This window comes from Bos indicus, chromosome 17, assembly GCF_029378745.1.
Source record: "Bos indicus isolate NIAB-ARS_2022 breed Sahiwal x Tharparkar chromosome 17, NIAB-ARS_B.indTharparkar_mat_pri_1.0, whole genome shotgun sequence".
In the NCBI taxonomy this organism is placed as follows: domain Eukaryota; kingdom Metazoa; phylum Chordata; class Mammalia; order Artiodactyla; family Bovidae; genus Bos; species Bos indicus.
In genome coordinates, this window is record NC_091776.1 from 16275458 (window position 1) to 16299147 (window position 23690).

At 39.2% G+C, this 23690-nt stretch overlaps 1 protein-coding gene across 3 annotated transcripts in view; it reads right to left on the bottom strand.

The window, feature by feature from the left end:
* The window catches only part of IL15 (interleukin 15), a 94425-nt gene extending 93773 nt beyond the window's left edge, over positions 1-652 (bottom strand). Inside the window, exon 1 of one of the 3 annotated variants that reach the window (XM_070769068.1) lies at positions 514-652. The gene's annotated coding sequence lies outside the window, so the exon portion shown is untranslated. Of the gene's footprint in view, positions 1-5; positions 147-513 lie in introns of those variants that run through there. The other 2 variants (XM_070769071.1, XM_019977976.2) reach the window with 2 other exon arrangements.
* Positions 653-23690: the final 23038 nt, after the last annotated feature.

Sequence of the window (23690 nt, forward strand, 5' to 3'; positions counted from 1 at the left end):
AGTACCTTACTTGAACTTTCTGAGCTGGATGAGGTGCAGAACTCAGTGCTCTGTGCGGTAGGACTTCCCTTTCTCCGAACCCCGCAGCTCGGCCAGGCGCGCTTCCCTTGCTCTCCGCCTCCCGGCGCGGAGTAGGTGGAGCGCACAGCACCCCGCGACGCAGAAAGAGCGGAGCGCACCGCGGGGCCGCGGGGGACCCGCGCGGGAGCCGCAAGTGGACTAGCAGTCTGTGCTCGGCTGGAAGCGGAGGATGGCGTGGAGAGCCCGCGACAGGAATAAAGGGTCAGAAGGGGAAAAACCTCTGCGCCTAGCGCCACCGAAAACCGAAGTCGCGGTCAAGTGTTTCCCCCGTAAGAGGGCGGGGCGGCCCGGCTGGCAGCTAGTCGGCGGGGAGACGGGTGGGTCCGGCCAGTGCTGGGAGGGGACCGAGACGAAGGCTTTCGGGGAAAATTCCCTTGCCCTTTCCAGCCACCAGCACCTCCCCTCCCGAAGCGGAGAAGCCAAGCTCTGTACCTCCATCGACTCCGGGCTGCAGGGTCAGGGGCGGCAGGCAGTGCAGCGGGGCGGGCGCGGTCACCCGGCTCCCCTCCCGGGCGTCGGGCCTCTGCGGCCACAAACAAATCAGCTGGGGTTTCCCTGGGCGCCTGGAACCCAAGGAGTCCCAACCCCCAACGAAAAGAAAAGTGAAAGAGAAGAGAGCGAGGAGGAACGGCCAAGATAAACACCCCCAGCGCAGGCTGGGGGAGGGGTGGGTGGCAGCAGCTCTTTGCCGGGTGCCCCAGGTGTCTTGGCTCCACGCCCCCTGGGAGGTGTCCTCCAGTGCCAAGCCCGGGGGCGCAGAACCTGGAGGGCAGAGGGGAGGAAGGCAGGCTAGGCGCTCCTGCCCCGCCTCCTGGGACGCTGGCCGTGGCCTTGGCCTATCCCTCCCTCTTGGGACACATGCAGGGAAGGAGCGAGAAGGTGACCCGAAGTCCATCTGCCGCATCCACGGGCCCATGGGACGCGAGGCTGTCTGAGCTGCGACTGAGACCTGGGTGCGGCGCAGGTCCAAGGCGTCTGCAGGAGAGGGAAAACGTGTTGGGTCGGGATGGGCGGCCGCCTCAGACCTTGACCCTCCCCGTAGGTAGACTGGAAGCTGAAGTTCTACTAAAGAAACCATGGAAGGAAGACATCTGGGCGACTACTTTGTCCAAGGCAGTTGGCACGGAGGGTGAATGAACTTGAAGGGAGCCTGTCTGCCGGCCACTTTCCCAGTCTAGTGCATAGTCCAGTGTGACATATTACAATAGGACCTTGTGAAATGTTGTTATTGTAGGGTGTTACTGCTGAAAGAACCAAGTTCCTTGAGGCTAAGGTATTCTAATGCCTTAAAACCTGCAGAAGAGGTTTCAGTTTTTTGGAGGCACTTTGGAGAATCTTGCACACGTTGTGAATCACTGAAAATCCCTAAGGGAAGGGTGCTTCCCCAAATTTTTCAGAGTTATGTCATAGGAAAAATAAGGCTCCCCAGAGCTTGGTAAAGCATTTAACTAACTTTCTTTTGCATCACATAAACATGTTAAAAATAAAATAGAAACATATTAGAAGTGATTTAAATATTAAATGTACCTAAAGTTCCATATAAAATCACTTCACTTTTTATGAAAAGTTTGAGCTCTAGGTAGTCACTGTCAACAAAATGAGATGAAAATGTAAATACTCTTTTACAACCATTCAAAATTTTACCATAGTTGGAAATTATATTTAAAGAAATAAAGCAATTATTCTTTTCTGTTTTAAGACAATGTAATACTGATTTTTCCTATGATAATGCCAGTGATTTAAAATCCAATCAGACTTGTCCATGGCAAAGCTAAGTCCCCTACATACAAACTTTCAAGTTGTAAACTTTCAAAGATGCAAATGTGCATTCACACATCCAATCATAAGAGTTAGTTCATTTGTCTGGCATACATTGTCATGTATGTGCATTGTCTACAAGTGACTGTGCTTTTGTGCACTTTACTGTACAGCACTGTATAGAGTATAGTAGCTCAGTATATTTCAAGCTCAGAATCTCCGGAAGCAAGGTAAAAGTAACAGTGATGTAGTTGGTACTGATACATGGTACTGTACTTTTCAAGGTTCTGTACTATAAGATTTAAAATGTTTATTTTTTGCATGTGTTATGTACTATTTGAGTGAAAAGTGTTATAAACCTATTATGGTACAGTACTATATAACTGACTGTGTTAGTTGGGCACCTAGGCTAACTTTGTTGGACTTAAGGAATGAGCTCTCGGAATTCAACTCCGAGATTTTTGTATGCAGGGGACTAACGATACACTGAAACTCTGATTTGCAGAACAAACATGCATCCTGAGATCAGGTGTGTACAGGATTGGTTTCTGTTACAATAGACATAGCAGCCCTAAAGGCAAAGCATGTGTATATGTGAATATGGAAATTAATGACAGAGAAGTGGATCTGTGCCTGCTCATCGACTTGAACTGCTTCAGTCTTTCTTGGCTCCTGCAAGATGAACTCCCATACCTCCTTCAGCCCCCCTACAGATGTTGTGTGATCTGCAGCTGATGGCTGAAGCAGTTGTCCAGATAGTAAGGCCCCTCTTTGGCTTCACTCAGCAACAACTAGCAGAAGTAAATATCACCGCCACCAGAGGTCAGGTCATTACATGCTGCACTTGGCTGCCTAAGAGCACTTTAAAAAAGTTACTCTTAGCTGGAGCTCACTAGCCTGGTGGCTCTGGCTGACCCCAGGGCTGAGAAACATCAGTGTCTGACAACACACTTTTAATACGTGGCCGTCATGAATTTTCTGAGCTACTGGAGAAGTTTTCATGGTGCTGTGAAACTGATGGGAATTTTCTTCATGTAGCCAAACTGTAAAATACAATCAGTATAAATGGTCTCTGGATGTTGATTGAGCTTCTAATACATGTATAAACTCTAGAACAAGATGGACTGAATGAAATATGAAGCATTTAGTCAGGAGATAAAATACACAAATGACAAGAAAGTTGAGGAACGGAATATTTCCTGCCCTATGGCTCAGTGGTAAAGAATCTGCCTGCCAATGCAGGAGACACATGGTAAGCAGGTTGATCCCTGGGTCAGGAAGGACCCCTGGAGTAGGAAATGGCAACCTACTCCAGTATTCTTGCCTGGAAAATTCCAGAGACCGAGAAACCTGGCATCTACAGTCAATGGGGTTGTAAAGAGTCGGACACAACTGAGCACACACACATGTGACGTCATCAGTGAACAAAGATGTCACAATCATCAGCGATTGCAACCCTCCAGTGCGAGCTGGTGAACCCTAAGGGTACTCAGGAAGGAGAAGAATACCTTCGAGCTAGCAGCCATGGGACTACAGCCACTCCCTATGGTGAGCCCTGAGGAAAGGAAGCTCAGGATGTGAAAAACACTGGAAACTGGCCCCACATAGCTGAGATGCAAAAGAAAGGAATGATTTCCGTGAGCTTAGACTCTTGCATCTTCCCATACATAGAAAGCTCTAAGTTCCTTAACTTGGGATATCTGGTTTTCTTTAATTAACAGCAATCATATGATGTTCAGACTACCTGCCCTTTGTTGCAAAACTTGTATATAATCTGGCTTCTCCCCTTGCCTCCTCAGCACAGTTCTCTCAGGGTCACTTGAGATGCTGTCTCCCAGGCTCAAAGGTTTAAAAATTCCCATTGAAAAAAAACATAACTCTCAGCTGTTAGGTTGTGAATATTTTTTAAATTGACAAATTGAAATTGAAACTGGTGATGGCCATGGGAGAGACTTTGCTCAACTACATACTTGCCTCCTGAGCATGTAGGTCAAATTTGTTTTCTCAATTACACACAAAAATGTATATTTGAACTGGTTATATAAATGCATGCAATTCAATGAGGTTGGGTTTTCAGCATGTTTTTGTTGCAGTGCCTCAAAAAGAGAAATCTAAAGTATGCAACTTGTATTTTCAGTTGCCACAGGCTGTTTGGCAGGGTATTAAAAATTGCTCACACCAATGAACAAGTAAATCCCACTGTATAAATTAAAAGCAAAGGCCAAGATTGATGAAATTGCCTAAAGGTAACTAATAAAAGTACCATGTAGAAAGAAGTAAAAATTAACTAAATCTCACAGAAGTGACGATAATAATCTTCCTTTGAATTAAAAAAATAATAAAATAATAATGGAATAAATTTTAACATCTGATTTTTCATTCAAAATACAATATTACCTAATTGGCTAGTCTTTTTTAAAAGAAATGGCTAACGAATGTTTTCTGTAGCTTTGGTGACTACATCGAAGCAGTTGAAAGTTAGCTCATCTGACTTCGTGTTCAAAGTCCACGACTGTGACCTTATTTATGGTTCTCCTAAGGAGCAGATCACAGAACAAGAAAAAGCTGACCTTCTGGTCTATGTAAAACATAGACTGGGACCCCTCAAGGTGCCATTTTGATTAAAACCTTACCTCGAGATTGCTTCCAGTCTTTTTGGTGGTCCTGACAACAAAGAGCAACATTCTTCCTCTTAAAGAAAGTTTTTAAGAGTTTCTTAAATTACTGCTTTGTCAGAGGTAGAGCAATACTAGCTTCTATTTCTGTAGTTCCTAGAAGTGTGCCTACTAAGACAAATATTAGCTCATTAAATCCTCATGATAATGCTATGAAATATGAACAACTATTATCTCCATTTTACTAATGGAGAAACCAAGGCCACAAGAAATTTCACAATTTGCCTGCAATTCACATGCTGTTGGGTAGCCCCCCACAAGGATCTGATCTTGGGTGGTCTAGCTTGGGTCTACCCCTAACCCCTGCCACCTCTAAACTGACGCACCCTCCACAGCTTCTGAGAAAAGAAGCCTTTGCTCTCAGGCAGTATCTGACGGTTATATTTTATTTGCTCTAGAGTAATTTTAGCTGCCACCAGGGAGGAAACTCATCAGTTCCCTTCTGCTTCCTGATCTCCTTGTGTTTCTGTAATGAAACTGCTGTGAAATTTGCAACTACTTTATGAAAAAGATTATTTGAATAAAATCACTGACAACAGGCTGGCAGAGCTCTGCTGCAGGTCATAAACAGAAGAACCAGTGGCTGATACCTTCTGGCAGATGCCCATTAAAGATAGTGATTTTGTTTGGACTGCCGAGTCAAAGCATGCCTGTGGCATAGAAGGAGAAAGGGCCCCTAGTGTCAAGCTGTAAATGAATTTAAAATAATTAAATAATGACATAATACTTAATATGATTAAAAGTATATAGTATCTTAAATGTTTGTTATTTAGTAAGAAGGGGTTTAAATAGAACCAAGAGAAATTTAATGTGCTAATAATACTACTCTGAACAGTCTTTGAAGATTGATCTTATCAATCACAATCTAGTTCAAAATACATTAATTACCTTACTTAGATTTATGAGAGTGTACTATAAATGTACACAATATAACTGGGTTTTTTGGCATTTATTTCAATGACTAATTATAAAAAGGGATTTCATTTTCATCACATATACTTGCTGAGGATGGAAAAGACACATTACTTGAGTTAGTCCTCTAATTTAAATAAGCACTTTTTACAATATGTCACAATTTTAATGAAAGGATGTGAACCAAAGTCAACACCAGTAATATCTACATCAGCAAGTTAAACTGACATTGATTTTGATTTTGATCATATGGCTAGCAAATAGGCCCTACATAAATATTTGAGTTTATTTTTGTTAAAAAATAGTTTCATCTGTCATTTATTGGTTTTAAATTCTTGCTAAAATCAAAACTTTGAGAACATATAGATATGTGTGTACGTATGTGTATAAATACTGCTGCTGCTAAGTCACTTCAGTCGTGTCTGACTCTGTGCAACCCGTAGATGGCAGCCCACCATGCTTCGCCATCCTGGGATTCTCCAAGCAAGAACACTGGAGGAGTTGCCATTTCTTTCTCCAACGCATGAAAGTGAAAAGTGAAAGTGAAGTTGCTCAGTCGTGTCCGACTCTGAGCAACCCCATGGACTGCAGCCTACCAGGCTCCTCTGTCCATAGGATTTTCCAGGCAAGAGTACTGGAGTGGATTCCCATTGCCTTCTCCATATATAAATACATATGTACACATATACATATGTATTGTACATATACATGTGTATGTATGCATTTAATACATACACAAAGAAGAGAAGTTAAAAGCAAGAGGGAAAAAACAAATATACCCAACTGAATGCAGAGTTCCAGAGAATAGCAAGGACAGATAAGAAGATCTTCTTAAATGAACAATGTAAAGAAATAGAGGAAAACAATAGAATGGGAAAAACTAGAGATCTCTCCAAGAAAATTGGAGATCAAGGGAACATTTCATGCAAGGATGGGCACAATAAAGGTCATAAACAGTAAAGACCTAACAGAAGCAGAAGAGATTAATAAGAGGTGGCAAGAATACCCAGAAGAACTATTAAAAACAAAAGGCGGGGGGGTCTTAATGACCTAGAAAACTATGATGGTGTGGTCACGCACTGAGAGCCCAATATCCTGGAGTTTGAAGTCAAGTGGACCTTAGGGAGCATCACTATGAACAAAGCTAGTGAAGCTGATGGAATTCCAGCTGAGCTATTTCAAATCCTAAAATATGATGCTGTTAAAATGCTGCACTCAATATGCCAACAAATGTGGGAAACTCAGCAGTGGCCACAGAAATAGAAAAGGTCAGTTTTCATCCCAATACCAAAGAAGTACAATGCCAAAGAATGTTCAAACTACTGTATGATTACACTCACTTCACATGCTAGCAAAGTAATGCTCAAAATCCTTCAAGCTAGGCTTCAGCAGTACATGCACCAAAAACTTCCAGATGTACAACCTGGATTTAGAAAAGGCAGAGGAACCAGAGATCAAATTGCCAACATTCATTGGATGATAGAGAAAGCAAGAGAATTCCAGAAAAAACATCTGCTTCATTGACTACACTAAAGACTTTTACTGTGTGGATCACAACAAACTGTGGAAAATTCTTAATGAGATGGGAATACCAGACCAGCTTACATGCCTCCTGAGAAACTTATATGCAGGTCAAGATGCAACGGTTAGATCCAGAAATGGAACAATGGACTGGTTTCAAATTGGGAAAGGATTACGTCAAGGCTGTATATTGTCACCTTGGTTATTTAACTTATATGCAGAGAATATCATAGGAAATGCCAGGCTGGATGAATCACAAGCTGAAGTCAAGATTACTGGGTGAAGTATCAACAACCTCAGAAATAGCAGAAAGTGAAGAGGAACTAAACAGCCTCTCGAAGGTGAAAAAGGAGAGTGAAAAAGTTGACTTAAAACTCAACATTCAAAAAACTAAGATCATGGCATCCAGTCACATCACTTCATAGCAAATAGAAGGGGAAAAAATGGAAACAGTGACAGACTTTATTTTCTTGGCTCCAAAATCACTGCAGACAGTACTGGAGTCATGAAATTAAAAGATGTTTGCTCCTTGGAAGAAAAGTTATGGTAAACCTAGACAGCATATTAAAAAGCAGAGACATCACTTTGCTGACAAAGGTCCATCTAGTCAAAGCCAGGGTTTTTCCAGTTGTCACGTACAGATATGAGAGTTAGACTATAAAGAAAGCTGAGTGCCGAAGAATTGATGCTTTCGAACTATGGTGCTGGAGAAAACTCTTGAGAGTCCCTTGGACAGCAAGGAGATCAATCCAGTCATTCCTACAGGAAATGAACCCTGAATATTCATTGGAAGGACTGTTGCTAAAGCTGAAGCTCCAATACTTTGGCCACCCGATTCAAAGAGCCAACTCACTGGAAAAGACCCTGATGCTAAGAAAGATTGAGGGCAGGAAAAGGGGGTGAAAGAGGATGAGATGCTTGAATGGCATCATCGACTTAATGGACATGAGTTTGAACAAACTCCAGGAGACAGTGAAAGGCAGGGAAGTCTGGCGTGCTGCAGTCCATGAAGTTGCAAATATCAGACACAACTGGGTGACTGAACAACAGCAATAACAACATCATTTGTGAAAATTAACACAAATGGTTCATAGCCCAAAATGGAAAAGATAAAAATATATAAACTTTCCAGAAGAAAGCATAAAAGAAAATGCTTTACAATCTAGATGTAGGTAAAGATTTCTTAGCAGACAAAAAGTACTATGAATGAAACAAAGTGAAATAATTGGATGTCATCAAATTATAAACTGTTTTTCTCCTTTTAAGGTCCACAATGACTACCAGTATACTAAAGCTTCTGGGGACTCCTGCAATAGTCTGAAATAGCTTATTTCTCAAATTTATTGGTTAAAAACACCATTTTGCAGTAGAACCCCAGTTAATGAGCAGAACTTGCTTTCCAGAAAACGCATTTGAAAAGTGCTATTGAAGAGAGATCACTTTCTCCTAGAATAAACTCCATTATCAATGCTAATTGAGGGAGAGGAGCCATAACAGCCAAATAACTATTTTCACCACCAGATATGCTCTGCATTTGATTCACTTACACTTTAGTGTGATGCTCTAAATGTTTAGGAGCTATATACATGCCTCTATGGCAATAAACATCCAGTATTTGTAATAATTGTATAACTTAATTGACTATTCACCTGCTAATAGCCATTTACAACTTGATTTATTTTTGTTAAAATTTAAAAGTCCTCATATACAATTTGACTGGAGAATCTAAAATTTAAACTGAAGTCTAACTCACTCTGGTTAAAGAAGTCTAAGAAAAGTTATTGCCAGGAATGGCTTTAGTTGTACAAAATCTTAAAAAGGGAATTCCCTGGAAGTCCAGTGGTTAGGACTCAGCGTTTTAGCTAAGGGGGCCTGGATTTGACCTCCAAACCAGGAACTAAGATCCCAGATGCTGCCACTGCCCCCAAAAAGAAAAAAGCAGAAAGAAACCAGAAAGATGATTCACACTTTGTGAAATATGCAAGTAATGGCAGAGTTCAGAACAGATCCCTGAAGGTCATGAGAATTTGTCACCCCCAAATATGCCTCAGGCATAGGGATTATCTTGAGCTGGTTATTTATAAGAAACAGCATACATAGGGAAAGCTCTGAAAACCAAGTAGTTATCCTTTTCTAAGAGAACTGTACATTTATAAGAGAAAGCTTGATTTTTAAGGATGTCTTCATCTCTGTACCAAGAAGCGGATGAGAAAGAATTCTCTGGAAACACTTATGACTGGAGAAGGCAGGGACTTAAATCTGTATAAGCATCATACCCTTGTTTACTGTGCTTTTCCTGGTAACCTCCCATAACTGCACCCCCCCCCCATACCACACCACACCATCATTCTTTTGTCTTTAACTGGAGATGATATTTAAGGTGATGGCTGGGCAATTTCAGAGAGTTACTGGTTTTCTTGGGTATCTCCCATGTATACAGGAGGTGTACATTTTATTAAACTGCTGCTTATGGGTCTCAGCCAAGAACCTGGAGGGTTGAGGGAAAATTATCTTTCCTCCCCTACATGCCTTAAGAAGCAACAAGGCTATCACTAAAATTCCTCACCTATAGATCTTCAATTAAAAGAGACAATCATGATGATTACATTCCATAATGTCCCTAAGAAGAACTCATCAAAAACCAGCCCTGGTTCAGTGTAAGAAAGTGTTGTCGATAAACACTGTGTTAATTAAATCATGGAAGTAACCCCTCTTATGTAGTTGAAACAGCAAAGTAAAATTTAGGTAGGTGTAATATAATACCTGGCCTTCCCAGGTGTCTCAGTGGTAAAGAATCTGCCTACCAATGCAGGAGACACAAAGAGACACAGGTTTGATCACTGGGTCTGGAAGATCCTCTGGAGAATGAAATGGAAACCCACTCCAGTATCCTTACCTGGAAAATCCCATGGACAGAGGAGCCTGGAGGGTTACTGTCCACGGGATCGCAGAGTCAGACATGACTTAGCGTCTAAGCAGCAGCAGCAATATAATACCTATTTGAATTCTTGTCTGATACAGCACACAGAAAATAAGATGTATTCCAAGAAACCATGTCATAGCTTACTATTTGATTGCAGAAACTTACAAAAACATTGAATGAGCATTTCTTTGAAAAATGGCTTTCAAAAAGGAAGGTTTGGTATTTTTTGTTCTTTTTGAAACATGAATAAGAAATGAGGTTCTAGTGCAGGCAAAGTAAAATCTTATGTTTGTAAAATCAACTTTTATGCTCAAACATAGTGAACACAGAAGTGTTGGGAATAATTAGGCATAGTATTTGAAGGTACTTTCATCTCTACATGAATAAATAATGATGGTATGTAAATTGTGTTAGAAGTCTTGCTGCTACATTTGCTGGTCTTACCCCTCAGATACAAATCTTCCCTTTAAAATCCACATTGGTTTGCATTTATACCTAAGTGCTTCCCTGGTGGCTCAGTGGTAAAGAATCTGCCTACAATGTAGGAAACCTGGGTTCTATCCCTGGGTGGGGAAGATCCTCTGGAGAAGGAAATGGGAACCCACTCCAGTATTCTTGCCTGGAGAATCCCATAGACAAAAGAGCCTAGCAGGCTACAGTCCATGGGGTCGCAGAAAGTCGGACATAGCTGAGAGACTAACATACCTAAGTTTACTGTGCGAAATCTAAGATCTGAATATTCAAAATCAGCTTTGATAGACCTAACACTAATGTTATCAAACCAGTCTTTCATGAGCATTTATTTATTGCTAACTCTGCACTCAGAATCTACTACATGCCACAGATTATATAGAAGTTATATAAGGTATAGTTCTTCCTTTCCAAAAGGAAAATACATGACCTAATTGCTACCACTGAGAATTTTACAATATGTTGTGGTTGATTTTTGTATGTTGGCATAACCACAATTGAAGTAATATCACAATGTCATTTCAACTGACTAGCTTTTATCCCCCCATGATAGTTTACTGAGAATTTTGACGTCAGGTGTATGCTAATTCTCATGCACTCAAAAGAGGAGAGAAAAGCAAACCTGTAATTGAAGGCTTAAAGTCTGATCTATTTAAGCAACTGTCATTAGTCACACAAATTTATCTCCCAGATGTCCATTCACTGAGATTAGATGTTGTGATGTCAGCATGATATCATATAGAGAATATTGAATTTTAAGCTCTATAATGTGAGTTTTAAATCTGTTTAATCTAGTTTTAAATCTGTCTGGCCAAAGTAGACACTATTCATTTAGAAACTGAAAATCTAAGATAAAGTTGTCTAGGATCTCACAGAATTTAAGTGGTAAATCCAATATTTGAACCAATCTCTATTAGCAAAGCTTCACCTTCTCTGATAGAAGAAGCACCTTCTGGGACTTCCCTGATAGCTTAGTTGGTAAAGAATCCACCTGCAATGCAGGAGACCTGAGTTTGATTCCTGAGTCAGGAAGATTCTCTGGAGAAGGGATAGGCTACCCACTCCAGTATTCGTGGGCTTCCTTTGTGGCTTAGGTGGTAAAGAATCTGCCTGCAATGTGGGAGACCTGGGTTTGATCCCTGGGTTGGGAAGATCCCCTGGAGAAGGGAAAGGCTACCCACTCCAGTATTCTGGCCCGGAGAAGTCCAGCAACTGCATAGTCCGTGGGGTCTCAAAGAGTTGGAAATGACTGAGCAACTTCCACTTCCACCTCTAACATACTGCAAGCTAGTTGAGTATTGGCCCATAAATGATTAACAATTGCTGTGTTACTCACTACCTACCCTATGTTAGCTACACCCTTGCAGCTTAGTATGCATCATTAAAAAAAATACTTGTTTATGCATTTGGCTATGCTACATCTTAGTTGAAGCACTCAGAATCTTTAGTTGTGGCATGTAGGCTCTAGTCCTCTGACCAGGGGTTGAATCCCAGCCTCCTGCTGTGGGAGCTCAGGGTCTTAGGTACTGTAATCCTAAAACTAAAGTCAACAAGGTAGAGATTATTAGCTCCAGTTTACATATGGTAAAACTGGGTTTCAAAGAGATTAATGTGCCAAAGGTCATATAGCTGGAGAAATATATAAAGTTCCATTTCCTTAATTCCAACTATGTTTCAATAAAACACACACAGATTTACATACACTTGAAGATTGAATCCAAAACCACAATAGGCAAAAGAAAACTAGCCAATTAAAATAAATAAATAAATAAAATGATCTTGTGATATTACTTCAAATTAATTGTGAAAACAGCATTATTTTCCGGGAACCTATGGAGCTTTCAGCTTTGTCACTGAGCCATCTGATCTTGTTGTATAGTCTGAATTCAATAGTCTTCTATATGTGGAAGAAAAAAATCACATCTACAACAGAGTTGCAACAAAATGTCTCAAAATAAGCAATAAGATATTCATTTTTATTGGGTATCTTTTTGAGTTAACAGAGAGAGAAGTAGATGATAAAGTGTTATTTTGATGTGCAAAGTTAAAAAAAAAAAAGGTCAAACACCATTTTTATAATACAGGACAGCGATCAGAGCTGAACCTTAAGGTAATTGCCTGTAAAAAGCAGATACTAACTTCTCAGGCGAGTATTTTTAAAAGTCTCCCATTAACTGATCTACTGAGTTCCATCTCTCTTTATAGTTTTGTACAATTACAAAACTAAAGAACACACCGGTTTTCTTGCCTCCTACTCCTATCCCTTCAAGTGTGTGCTTCTATAGCTCTTTTTCTGGTTAATACTTGACACAGTAAGCCAAACCTTTTCTCACAGGCTGCCTCAAGAGCGCTCCCCATCAAGGAGCTTTCCATATTAACTTCAATTCACATTAAATATTCCTTTGCACTTGAGCAAACTTGTTTGTGGATTTCACGTTTGCTCTCATAATGACTGGTGGTCAGCTTCATAATGATTAGCCTCTCAAAAATCAGATAAATAAATGTCTTAGAGTTGGGACAGATTGAAGAGAACACAGGTGTTGTTTGTTTAATAATCCCTGCCTTGTGCTGCTAGTTTGTGGATTAGAGATGAGTGTCTTCCACATGCCAGAGTGTAAGTTTACACTAGGGAGCATGGGCAGAGGGAGGGGGAGAGAGAGAGACCTACCTGGGTTCAAATACCAGATTCACCATGTCATTTCTGTATGATCCTGGACAAGTCCATTTTTATCTACAGTTTCATTTACAAAACAAGCATATCATACTTTCCAAGCTGTATGAAAATTAACTCCAGATAATTTACATGATAAAGTTTTCATTTGCATCAACAAGTTGAGGTCAGGCTGTCCCAAGGAGAGGCCAGCTGTTGGGTTGTCAGGAGCCCCATCATAATAAATTCAGCAAATTTAATATGGTCCAGACTTTTGTTGTGGCTTGCTGCTGCTGCTGCTGCTGCTGCTGCTAAGTCACTTCAATCGTGTCCGACTCTGTGCGACCCCATAGACGGCAGCCCACCAGGGTTCCCCGTCCCTGGGATTCTCCAGGCAAGAACACTGGAGTGGGTTGCCATTTCCTTCTCCAATGCATGAAACTGAAAAGTGAAAGTGAAGTCGCTCAGTCGTGTCCGACTCTAGCGACCCCATGGACTGCAGCCTACCAGGCTCCTCTGTCCATGGGATTTTCCAGGCAAAAGTACTGGAGTGGGGTGCCATTGCCTTCTCCTTGTTGTGGCTTGGTTGGTAAGAATTCGCCTGCAATGAGGGAGACCTGGGTTCAATCCTTGGGTTGGGAAGATCCTCAGGAGGAGGGCATAGCAACTCACTCCAGTGTTCTTGCCTGGAGAATCCCCATGGGCAGAGGAGCCTGCTGGGCTATAGTCAGTCCATGGGGTCACAAAGAGTCAGACACCACCAAGTGACTAGGCACAGACTTCCGTTCCATAATTTGATGCTTAATAGCCTTCGGATCTTAGGATTTTATAATATCACGCACCCCGATTCTCAATAGCCCAGTGAAATAACCATGCTATCTTATCAAGACACTTCTCCCTAGAGAGGGCCTGAACCGACAGCACCAACAGGTCCTCCCTTTTCTCTGCTTCTACCACCCAGAGACCTTCCCTCATTAACACTTTATTCCTTTCTGATGGTATGATGGAATCAAATATAGCCAGGTCTGGAAGTGATTCATTTTTCTCTCCTCTTCTCCCTTCTCCTCCCATCCCCACTCTTTCCTCCCTTCTCCTCTCTCCACCCACAGCCTACCTCGTATTTGACTTGAATATAGAAACACATAATACATACATAATACCTAAAGAAGGACATAAAATCACCTGTAATCTTACCATTAAAAGCTAAGAAATGTTAAGCAAAGCACCACTCTTTCCCTTTAACATGATCATACTGGATATAGAGGGTCTTTTAAAATTTTATTTTCGAATTATATTCTTCAGAGTATAAAAATAATGTATACCTTTTGCACCTAACGTGTTTACATTCCATGTCATTTGACATCTTTCAAAACCCAAGTTTAATGAAGTAGTACAATGCTTTAATCATTCTTTAGTTGGACATAGAAACATCGCAATTTTGCAATGTTAATAATTAACATTATAATGCACTTGTGTGTGCTAAATCGCTTCAGTCTTATAATGCACTTGTGTGTGCTAAATCGCTTCAGTCGTGTCCGACTCTTTGGAACCCTCGAGACTGTAGCCTGTCAGGCTCCTCTGTCCTAGGGATTCTCCAGTTAAGAACACTGGAATGGGTTGTCATGCAGTCCTCCAGGGGATCTTCCCAACCCAGGGACTTAACCTACATCTTTTATGTCTCCTGCATTGGCAGGCAGGTTTTTTACCACTAGTGCCACCTGGGAAGCCCTAACATTTTAGTAATCAGCTTTAAACACACATATTTTGCATGCTTCTGGTTATGTTTAGCACAGAATCCTAGCTCTAACTCTAAAGTTAAAGCCTTTAACTTTAAAACACTGATTTTTTTTTTCAGAAATTTATCTATCATGAGCACAGAGGTACCCGTTTCTCTGCACAGATATTCAGATATGCAAAACTACAAAATATTTTTGTATATGCAGAAATACAAAACATTCTAATTAGTTGAATCAGAAAGTTTTTTTACAATTAATAATCTTCATATAATCATAAATCTGTACCCTTTCCAAAACTATATTTCTTAACACTTATATCAATACTTATTGAATTGGTGACAATTCCAGAATCATTTTAAATAAATACAGGTGACTTGCTTCATTATTTTATGGGAATAATTTTAGTATCTTAACATTATGTATAATTTTCCTGATATTTTTAAAAAGTCTTTGTTATACAAATGAAGTAAGTATATTCTTATTTAATAAGTAATTTTATTATAGATGAAAGTGAAGTGAAAGTCGCTGTTGTGTCTGACTCTTTGTGACCCCATGGACTTTACAGTCTATGGAATTCTCCAGGCCAGAATCGTGGAGTGGGTTGCCATGCCCTCCTCCATAGGATCTTCACAACCCAGGGCTCGAACCCAGGTCTCCCACATTGCTGGTGGATTCTTTACCATCTGAGCCACCAGGGAAAACTTTTACTATAGATAGAGGCATTTTAAAGTTATTAAATATTTTTAGGGTACAACTGATATTATCTTGTGGTGGAGAAGGCAATGGCACCCTACTCCAGTACTCTTGCCTGGAAAATCCCATGGATGGAGGAGCCTGGAAGGCTGCAGTCCATGGGGTCGCTGAGGGTCCGACACAACTGAGCTACTTCACTTTCACTTTTCACTTTCCTGCATTGGAGAAGGAAATGGCAACCCACTCCAGGGTTCTTGCCTGGAGATTCCCAGGGACGGGGAACCATGGTGGGCTGCCGTCTATGGGGTCGCACAGAGTCGGACACGACTGAAGTGACTTAGCAGCAGCAGCAGATATTACCTCGTAATTGAACTTTGGTTTATGTGAATGATAAGTTACATTTACTCCTTTGACATATTTAAATGATATGTAAAATGTATCAAGATTAAACTATACTTGCAACTTTTATTTCTTTGCAATTCTGCTGAGTTCAATAGTTATTCAATTGGTTTTAGAGATATGCATTCACACTCATAGATTATACTGGTGTTCTTGCTCATTTTCTCTTTTAATCTATAGGATATATTTATGTATGTGTATATTTAATTTTTCTGTACTATATTATTTGGAATATTAATTTTTAATATTGTTTTAGCCTCATTGATTTAAAAAATTTTTTCATTGAAGTATATTAATTTTTGCTGTATAGCAAAGTGATTGACTTATACATATATATATATATATTCATTTTTATATGCTTTTCCATTAGAGGTTATTAGAAGATATTTAGTATAGTTCCCTGTGCTATACAGTAGGACTTTGTTGTTTATCCATTCTATTTTAAATAGTTTGTATCTACTAATCCCAAACTGCTGCTCCATCCCACCCACATCCCCTCTCTCCCTTGGCAACCACAAGTCTGTTTTCTGTGTCTTAGCCTCACTGATGTTTTATCTGTCATGAGTAAAAAAATAACTCTTCTCAAAGCAAGTTAACTTAAATTTTAAGTGTTTTGATAATATTGAAAAAAAAATTAAGGTTCAAACATGTGAATGAGAAAAACCCAGGTTCAAATTCCAAGTCTGTGATTTTTAGCACAGAGCTTCTTTGAAGCCCAATCTCCTCTTCTGTGGGCTTCTCTGGTGGCTCAGATAGTCAAGAATCCGCCTGCATTGTGGGAGACCTGGGTTGGGAAGATTCCCCTGGAGGAGGGCATGGCAACCCACTCTAGTATTCTTGCCTAGAGAATCCCCATGGTCAGAGGAGCCTGGAGGGCTAGTCCATTGGGTTGCAAAAAGTCAGACATGACTGAGCGACTAAGCACAAACTCCTCTTGTGTGAAGAGGGAGATCACGCTAAGCTCAGATGTTAGCATTCAGGAAAGGTTCTGACATGCCTGTGATCCCACGGCCTAGTATAGGAGGTGCCCAGCAAGCCTGGTGTCAATGTTCCTACCATCTGCTTTCCTCCTCCTCATCACTATACTTTCTTTAGTTGTCTACTTCTATTCATCATCTCCTTCGCCTTTTTTATTCCTTATTCTAAGACAACTTTGAAATTTGCCTTCAGTGCACTGATGAAAATTTTCTGCATCAGTGTTTTAACAGGGCCATTCTCTATTGCCTTTGTATTATCAGTCATCTTTCCATCCACCTCCCTTTTATTCCCAGCTTATTTTTGCACAGCATCCACTTGTCTCCTCAGCGTGTTCTTTATATATGGCAGGTATTCATATTTCTTAGGAATGACAACTTCTTGAATCCTGTTTAGACAAGCTGAACAGTTGTCTAAAAGTTTCTTTTGCTTCCTCTCATAAATCACTTTTCCCAGAAGTTTAATTTTCCTGAATTTTCAGGATAATATATTCCTCTTCTTTTATGCTACTGTTTTTTTTTTTTTCCCCTAGAGGGACCATATGATGCTTTTCATCAATTTTTAACACTATCGAACACTTGGTACATAAAATAACATGTGCAGCATAATAATAGAGTTAGCAACATAACACAATAATAAAGTAACAATATAACAAAACAGTAATATTGCCAGGACTGGTGAAGTGTCCTGGAAACCCTCTCCAGTTACCTCCCTTTGGGCCCCAGTTTTTAATACATCTCAGACCTTTTACCTAGCATCTTTTTCCTTCTTGAAGTATATCCTTCAGATGTTCTTTCAGTGAGAATTTGTTGTGGTTGAGTGGTTAGTACATTAAATTGTCTAATTTGGCTTTCTTTGAAAGGTGTCTTTTGTTGCATATAATCCCAGGTTGAAAGAAACTTCCAGCATCTTGAAAATTTTATTCCAATGCCTTCTGGCTCCTGTTGAGAAGTCAAATATTAATCTAGTCACCATTCCTTTGTTCATAATCCATCTCTTCTCTCTGTTTTTCTAAAAAATCGCTATATGATTTGTTGCTCTGCACTTTTCCTGCTTTCGTACCTACAAGTGATAATATATTCTATTTGGGATTTGTTGGTATTCCTCAAATGAATTCCTTAGGACTCATGAAATTCTCATTATTCATTACCTATTTAAATATCCCTTCTGTTTCATGTAGTATTTTTTCAGAGCTTTGATTAGATACATTGTTCGACTCATTCATTCTCTCTTCCATGTCTCTTAATTTCTCTTTTGTACTTTTCCATCATTTTGTGGGTACCAATTATATGATTTCTTAATTAATATCTTCTGGCTTCATTAATTCTCTCTTAAGGTATTATTCTGTAAACTTAGCTTTCATTTCACTGACTGTATTTTTTCATTTCCAAAAGTTCAATTTTGCTTTTTCTCAGCGATGCTTGCTGGTTTTGATAGATGCAGAGTTGTACCGTTATTTTTGCTTCTGTGTTGTCCCATGGTAGATGTGGGGAGAGGGGGAGGGAAAAATCTCCCTTTAGAAGACCAATGAGAAAGCAGAGGTAGAGGAAAATGCACATAAAATACATAGATAAATTCTTTAAGATCTTAGAGTGTCTTAGATTTCTCTCGGGATACTGTTGTTTTTCCTTTGGGTGCCTAGTTGCTCTCTTTTTCCGGGCTCTCATGCCAGTGACTTCACGCCAAGAACACGTGTTTATCCTGGTCCATTGCTATTGTTTTCCAGGTTTCTGTGCTTACGTGCTTTCACACGGTCCTACAAGTGTCTCCTGTCTTCTGTTTGGGGTGATCCCGTCACTATAATTTCACAGTTCCTGCCCTCCAGGATCAACAGAAGCTGCTACTGAGCTGCTGACCGGCTCTGGGCCAGCACTTTGTGGTCACCTTCTAGAGTCTGTGAAGTCAGAGTTTATAGGAACAGTTCTTTTGGTAAATGTATGTCTCACAGCTGCCAAGACTGTCAAACATGATTAATAACCTTCTCTTGCAGTCAGATCTGAAACTTACCTAGTAATTATGATTTGGCTGAAACTCTTAAACTCTCAACTGTTCAGCCAGAGCACAACTATCACAAATGATTTGCAAACTGATAAAAATGCGAAAAGCCAGTATAACCAGTTTTCTCTCTGACTCCTGAATGTGTATCTGTAGTGTTGATGTAGGTTGATTCTCTCTCTCTCTCATGCCCTCCCTCTCCACATTCTGCTCTGCTTTTCTGAAAGCAGAAAATTTTGTTATAAAATGCGGTTTTCAAGACTTTTTCAGAATTTCCTTGATCTTGTAGAGTTGCTGGAAACCACTGACTTCATAAGAAGATCTTAACATGGTCAGTGTGTTCTCCATTGCTCAGGCTGAAAGAGAAGTGCCAAGTTGGTTCTGCTTAGTTAGTTCCACCTCAGTCAGGAGGAGAGATTTCTTTTCATACCTTCATCGCTACATAAGACATTTCTACACCTCGGTGGGCATACAAGAGTCTAGGATTGCTGCAAAGCAAGTGGGACACAGTCAGTTTTTCTAATGATTTTTATTTTTTTTTTAATGGATATTAAGTTGTGAGATTATAGCTATTTATTTATTTTTTTGGACCTAGTGACTTACAAAAGGATCTGTAAGTTACTTCTTTCAGTCCAGGGGTGACACAGAAAAATTACTGAAACACTAAGACCACCATGACTGAAAAAAATTGGGGAACCTCTGATCTAGCCCAATATTCCATCTAATACATGCGGCAGATTCTCAGCATATTCACAGACTTACAGATGAGATATACCTATAACAAAGACAGAAATAAACAGACTTACAGATGAGATATACCTATAACAAAGACAGAAATAAACTATACCATATAAAAAAGAAAATGATGTAGTGACTAAACTACTCCCAAATATGCTTTAGTTTAAAAACTACCAAGCACAGCATGTATCAAAGACTTCGTGGCGTCTTAAATTTACCCTGCCGATATCTGCTCAATTCAGAACTAGGCCATTTTACTTTTCTGCTCACATCAAGAAATATCTCCCATTTGTTTTGATCTCCTATTTTGTTCCAAAGTCCATAACAAACAAGTTTTGGGAAGTCCATGGAGATGAGAAACACATATAAAAACTCTTATAGATTTCCTTTTATGTGCAAGTTAATAACAGCATACATTATTGTCATTCTCATTGTGCATGCAGTCTCTAAGGGCTTATTCGTTCATTCAACAAGTTTTTCTTGAGTGCACACCAGATAATCATTATATTAAGCTATTGTCAAATGTTCCATAATGACAGACATTTTATTTAGCGTAGATGTTAATCATATTGAATCTTGTTCTTTAAAAAAAGCATATTTTAAGTGAATTAAAAAATAAAATTTTATTTTTCTTCATTTAACTCATGGGTCAAGCTGTCTTTATTTTTTTTTTTATTTTATTTAATTTTATTTAACTTTACAATATTGTATTGGTTTTGCCATATATCAAAATGAAATGACTGGAATTTAGAAAGATGGTAACAATAACCCTGTGTACGAGACAGCAAAAGAGACACTGATGTATAGATCAGTCTTATGTACTCTGTGGGAGAGGGAGAGGGTGGGGAGATTTGGGAGAATGGCATTGAAACATGTATAATATCATGTATGAAACGAGTCACCAGTTCAGGTTCAATGCACGATACTGGATGCTTGGGGCTGGTGCACTGGGACGACCCAGAGGGAGGGTATGGGGAGGGAGGAGGGAGGAGGGTTCAGGATGGGGAACACAGGTATACCTGTGGCGGATTCATTTCGATATTTGGCAAAACTAATACAATATTGTAAAGTTTAAAAATAAAATAAAATTTAAAAAAAGAATTATATTTTGTTGAATATTTAATAAATGAATATTTGGCTGTAAAAATACTCGAGGTGAAAGTGAAGTCGCTCAGTTGTGTTCAACTCTTTGAGACCCCATGGACTATAGCCTACCAGGTTCTTCTGTCCAAGGGATTTTCCAGGCAAGAATACTGGAGTGGGTTGCAATTTCCTTCTCCAGGAGATCTTCCCAACCCAGGGATTGAACCCTGGTCTCCCGCATTGTAGGCAGAGGCTTTACCATCTGAGCCACCAGGGATGGTGGTAAATATAGAAGAAAATGTGTAAGTCCCATTTAGTAAACTTCCTCACCTTTTAACATCCAAATCCCATTTTCTGCCTCAGAAGTCACCCTTGCCTACACTGTGGGGTGTATCTTTCCATTATTCTAGGCATTTAAAGACACACAGAGTGGGATCATATTATAATACATATATATACATATATATAGGGCTTCTCTGGTGGCTCAGCAGTAAAGAATCTGCCTGCAATGTAGGAGATGAGGGTTTGATTCCTAGGTTGGAAGATCCTCTGCAGGAGGGCATGGCAACCCACTCCAGTATTCTTGCCTGGAAAATTCCATAGACAGAGGAGCCTGGCAGGCTACTGTCCCTAAGTTCGCAAACAGTCCGACACGAGAAGCGACTGAGCACACACATGTGCATATATACATATATATAATTCTACTCTACATGGTCATTTGCTTATTTCTGCTCATTACTTCTGAATGTATACATACATATATATAACTTATTTATTTTCCCAAGTTTTATTGAGTTATATTGACATAAACATTGTAGTAATTGAAGATGCACAATATAATTATTTGATATATTATGACATGTATTGTTAAATGATCACTGTAATAAATTAACATTCATCACCTCACAGCTATAAATACATATATATATATATATATGTATGTATATACACACACACACATCTTTTTAATGAATTCAGTTTTCTGTGGTTGGATTTACCATAATTTAGCCAATTTCCTAACTGTGATTTTTATTGATATTACAATGATGTCTTGTAGAGTATCTTCATTTATATATCTTTGTGCACATATGTGAGTGATTTTGTTGAATATATTCCTAAAAGCAAAGTTCTTTGAGACAAAATATATGCATGTTTTAAATCTTGATCGATACAGCCAAATTGCCTTACAAAGTGGCTATAACCACTTGTTTTAATATTATCAATGGTACAGCAGAATGCTACTTTCCCTGTAAAGATTTATGGAGAAATGTTTACAATTTTATTTGTGGTCCAAACATTGTGACTGTTCAATCAATAATAGAAAACAATTTTTTAGATTTAATGTCCAATATTATTAACAGAATTAGCCAGATTACACATATTAATACATTTTTTTCCTCAGTCAACAGCCAATTTTTCAGAGTGATGTGTTAAAGGATCCAACTAGGATTATACCTTTGTCAGGTACTTAAATTTCTAATAGTTTTTTCTTTATTTTAAAGTTATGAGGTTAGGTGCATAAAAGATTCATGAGATGTACTGGTAGGTTGTACCTTTATAACAATATATAAGGCTGTCACGTTAAATTTCTTTCGTCTGACTGGGAATATTTGCTTCCTGATAGTATCATAAAAAATTTATTTCAGTTAGTTGGGTGTATCCATTCTTTAGCCTTGAGACTATTGGTTTCATATTGTTTTATGGGTGCCTTTTTGCAAAGTCCTAACAACCAGAATTTGAATTCTTGTTTTTAAAATTTATTTTATGTCACTTATCTGGAAACTTCTATCTTTTGAAAGGAATTAGATGCAATTATTGATATATTTTGATTTATCTATTTTTTGCTTTCTACTTTTATTTGCTCCTTTTTGTTATGTTGTTGACTTGATAAATTAGTTTTCTTTGGTTTTGGAATTCCATATCACATTTTTATTCATCGAGTGTCTATATTTTTGTTATATATTAAAGTATAATTTACATATAAATGAGGTACAAAGACCTTGCATGTACAGGTTGACCAGTTTTGAAAATGCACTTTTTTGCAAATGACAATTTGTCCCTTTTAAAATATTACATTAGAAAAGGCAAATTCAGGACAAGGAAATGTATGAATGACATAAACCTTGACTGTTGAAGATACATTCCTGTCAAGATGGCCATCCCCTAAGAAATCTCCCTCTTGTATTATCCCAATCAATCTCAGTCTTTCAGAAACAGGCATGGTTCTCATTTCTTTAACCATTAGTTAGTTATGCTAATCCAGAACGTCATGTAAATGGAAGCATACAGACTGTGCTGTTTCATGTCTGCCTTATTTTCGTCAGCATATGCCAAAAATTTTTGTCCATGTTATTGTGAGCATCAGCAATTCATTTCTTTATCTTGCTAAGTAGTATTCCATTGTATGGTGCTCCCCTGATAGCTCAGTTGGTAAAGAATCTGCCTGCAATGCAGGTGACCTCGGTTCAATACCTGGGTCAGGAAGAACTGCTGGAGAAGGGATAGGCTACCCACTCCAATATGGAATACCAGAAATTGTTTATTCATTGATCTATTGTTGGATGTTTTGTTCATTTCCAAATGTCTGTTATGAACTAAACGACAATAAACATTCTCGTATAAGTTTTTCTTTGTGGATGTAACAAAAGAACTATAAAGAGTCTGGGATTTTACCCTTTTGAAACCTAAAAATTTTGCTTGGCATGAACTCTGGCATACATCAAGAGACTACTGAGTCAAAGATAAATGACCCTGTATCTTGGGGCACAATAAGCAGCTTGAGTATCTGTATATTTGCATCAGTTCCCCTTGCCTCCAAGTCTTGTGAGAAGATATGGTGGGACTGAAGTGGGTATTATGCATGCAGTAGGTTTGTGACAGGACCAAATGCTGACAACACCAAATGCTGGTAAAGACATGGAGTAACATGAGCTCTGACTCATTACTGGTGGGGCTGCTGAATGGTCCAACCACTTTGCAAGACAACTTGACTGTTTCTTACAAAACTAAACATATGATCCAGAAATTGCACTCCTAGGTATTTATCCAAATGAACTGAAAATTTGTTGTTGTTCTTTTTC